Genomic DNA, 4281 nt, shown 5'->3' with positions numbered 1-4281 from the left:
AATGTTCGTCAAGGTTTCTCGACCAAAGTAGCCCTAATCATCAGCACAATGAAAAGTCTACGTTTAGTAAACCTGTCATAAGCCCACTTTTGTTTCAGCCATGAACTAAATGTTGGTTACGATTAGAATGGTCTCATAATTTTCTTTCAAAACCCTCCCTCCATGAAAAATACCTGCGTACGCCACTGACTGCATACATTGCCCAACAGACGCAACATATTACTGGATAGCATATCTTACATGGCAGCAAACAAGTAGCCTTTATGAGATCAGTGATCAAGTTTTATGGCAAGTTTGTGAAGAAAACTTTCTCTCGGACTTAACCTGTCTACAGTCCGCATTTAAAGCACATTTTCAAAAAGAAACAGAGAGTGGTTGCAATAGGAGTGGACCACAGCTGTGATCTCAGTTATAAAGTTGGTTGAAAAGGATATGATTAGTGGAAATGGGCGAAAATCCAATTATGTCACTGGAAACAAGAAGTGACTTTATTCAGATAAAGTGAGAAAAACAGCAGCTGAGAAATTGCAATCCTCTTCGACAATTTATTCTAAAAAATATCATTAGAAAGAAAGGAAGATTGTGAAAAGATTTCTTGAATTCAGTCTGAGAGTGACAGAGGGCAAAGTTGCTAAGACCTGCAACAGCTGACCAGAATTGCTCCGTTTCTGATTAAACTCTACATGTTGCTTCGATGATGAAAAAACAGTTAAATTGACCTTTCTAAGTCGACGATTCGTAACAAATTCTGTTCGGCTAATTAATCGATTTAGCAAATCCACAGGTTTGATGGACCGCAACGCGTGTCTAAAATTAGTGAACAGATGGAAAGCCATCCGGTTTTATAAGTTAACGTTGAATCGATGAAACATTAATCAACTTTATAACTGAGATCACAGCTGTGGTCCACTCCTGTTGCAATCACTCTCTGTTTCATTTTGAAAATGTGCTTTGCAAAAAAACATTGGTGTGACAAGCATAGGAACTAAAGGCTTTTGCTGTTGCAGAACTTTCTATGCTCAAACGAGCCTTCTGCAACCGCTTGCATGGAAATGTTATGCAAAACAAACACCCTGCTGTGAGGTAGGCTTCAACCATTATGTAAGGTGTGAGAAGGTCACAAGCCTACCATGTATCAGGCCTCGGCTAGCCAAAGATGCTCTTTCTTAGTCGTTTCAACGTATCCAGACGTCAAAAAGACAACTCTTGCTAGCTGGGGAAAGTTTTATATTGGTTTTCAATCATATTTTCATCATTATGTCATGTCCATGTTTATTTGTTAAGCACGATGACCTTGCCTATCATGTTTAAAAATTTAGACACAGACATAAAAATGTGATATTCCAAACCCCTTATCTTCCACAGCATTACTTGTGCAAGCAACTTACGCAATGCCATAAAGCAAGTCGTAACGTTGCGCGGAAGATCGCTGCTAATGAAAAAGTGCAGCTTTTGTCTTTCATTTGTTTTTTAGAGAAAGAAAACAGATAAGAGCGTCTGGTACGCATATACATCACTATATATTTGCAAAATTGTATAAAAAGCTAGTGTAAAACATCGCCTTCCATTTGTCGCACAAATGTAGCCTATGATAATATATTATTTATAGATTGTGGAAAAATGCTATTGCTGATTTATTTGTACATGGAGTAGAGTGAAAAAAAAACAACATTGCCGGCAATCCTATTCGTGTCTTCTTTCTGATAAAATTTACACTTAAGGTATGTTTTTTAACTTCAGTCACCCACCGATTGTTTGTCTGGTTTTGGGGTCAAACGCGACATTGAAAGACTTTTCTAAAATATAAAAAATACATAAAAAAAATATTCATTGCATGAGTATTTGTTATGAATGAAAAAATATTCTAGGAGAAACTGTTGTTTTAGTCAACTGGTTGTGTGTCTGGTTCTTTCGTCATCAGCGACTTCCTTGTTTTGCGTTTTGCCCACATTGGCAACTTCTCATTTTTTTCTTTAATCTCAAAATTTCCTGGATTAGCGCTCGCCCTCTCTCTAGCCATCACAAACCGCGAATTAGCGTCAAGTCAAGCGAAAACGAACCGACAGATTGGGTTCCAGAGATTTGATGACAGACGCGCGGCAGACGAAGCGCAGATTGGCGGCCGATTTAATATCGGGTCTCGATCTCTGGTAAAATTTAGAAATCGATGGGAAATGTCAATCCGAGTTTGTAAGAATGTTACCACTCGCTGAAATCTGTCACTTGTACTAGACTTAAAATTCAACTATCTGAAAGCAATGCAAGAACCCAACAGGAAGCCTATAGCTGTCAACATTAGATTACAACAGAGAGACTGCTACCACAAAATAAATACAAAAATGTTAAGTCACCAGGGGCATTTAGGAAAAATAGATTTTTACATTTTAAACTCTATTTTGTTTTTATCAAACATGAGTATGATGTTAAAATGCTATCCTAGAGTAACTTGTCAAAAATCGTTGCTAAGGGAAGCTTTACTTGAAGCTGAGCGTTCAATGCATTGAGAGGCATTCAGAACGACGACGCAATTTGTTGCAGCTACACAAAGGAAGAAGCAACTTTAGTTGTTGAAAGATGTTGTCTAAACGTGATCTGTTTTCTTTCAGTTGCTTTTTACTTTGTGAAGTATCAGCTAAAAATATTTCAGCAGAACGCTTGTTTGTATACTCCCTCAAGAAAGATCTTATTTCAGTTGCAAAATTTCATCTATTTTGACTAAAATTTATATTAAAAAGCGATTGTTTTGAATTTGGTCGAAAGAGTAGGCCTACTGAGCTGCAGTATCAGTCACCACCTAACAAAAGCAATCAGCAAAATTAATCCAGACAATTGCTTGTAGAGGTTTTGTATCACAGATTCTGTTGGCCATGTGGATTGTTATGGAAGTAGACTGGAAACATGTTGTGTTAGTCTAGTCTACAGTCACCGGAAGAACGCAAGAAATTAATCTATAATCTAGAAAATGCTTTCAAAAAATAGTAGGAAGGAACAGAAAAGGAGATAACTGAAGGAAGGAATTATAAAGGAGATAGGAAAATGTTTGTATGTAGCCAAGTTATAACACAATATTGATAAAAAACAGTTTTGGAGCTATGAGTGTTTTCGGATTTGCAATGGACTGGAGTGAACATCAAAGCTAGCGCATCTCGTCATTGACTGCAGTCAGACGGATGTACTGTACTACAGTGCATTGAAGAGACAAGTATTCTCAACCAGCAGTCTCCTTTTTTATCAATTAAAAGTCTGCAAACGTTGAATCTGTGTAATGAAGGATTAATTTTGACTGGGTATTGGGTAATTACTTGCTGCCTGTACCAATCACTGCGTTTGCACAACGGTTTGGCCACCAGAATGATTTGGAAATATTTTAGTTTTAGAATTTAACTTGTGTGGTCTGTCTTCGCTTGACTTTCGAGCTGGTTGATGAGAATTTTCATTTTTTGTCGACAACGTGCCGGAAAGAAAATGACGTAGTTTATACTTTTGCCTTGTACCAATAAAAAAAATAAATAAATAAAAAAAAACAATCAAGCTCTTCAAAATACTAGTTCCTTTTTGTTTCGTATTTAAATCTATCAAACTTTTATGAATTTCCTCACAAAAAGTCATCGTCCGTTTTGACCACATGAAGTGTGATATACCAAATTACGATGCCAACTGTATTGGCTGCACATTGGATGCTGCTCCATACTGAAACAAACCGATGTGATCACACAAACCTTTTGTTAATTCTGATGAAATAAACAATTTCGTATCGATCACTTCTTGTTAAAGAGAAATTTGATGTTGTTTTTATGATTATTCTCATGTTGGTATTTCCTCAGTCGTAAACGTAGAGATTAAATCGTGTGATGTCAATATCAATTTAACATTGAGGCAAATAACATCGACATCTAAAAATGTAGAAGGTTTACTGGCTCAAACCTTGTTGTTTCAGTGACATGAAAAGCCTAGTTTTAGCAATCTTGATTCAAAAGCGAAATAAACCAGCTTTTGTGATTGCAGCGTGTGTAGTCTACACTCTCCATTGTGTGGTAGCACCTACAAAAACTGTGAAAAAGTCTAAGAACAACACGAGCATTTTCACAGCATAATGTGGTAAATGTGACTCTTTTAATAAGAAAACAATGAATTGTCGAACAAAATGGTTAAGCTAACAAAAGCGTCTTTACCAGCCCTGGAAAGAAAGTGTTGTAGTTTTAAAGAAAATTTGTGGCAGACTTAGGGATATAGTCAAAACGATGTTAATTTAATGGAGCTTTGTTTTCGCAGTGAACTTTT

Source organism: Aplidium turbinatum, chromosome 1, assembly GCF_918807975.1.
Source record: "Aplidium turbinatum chromosome 1, kaAplTurb1.1, whole genome shotgun sequence".
Lineage (NCBI taxonomy): Eukaryota > Metazoa > Chordata > Ascidiacea > Aplousobranchia > Polyclinidae > Aplidium > Aplidium turbinatum.
This window is presented reverse-complemented; position numbering follows the sequence as displayed.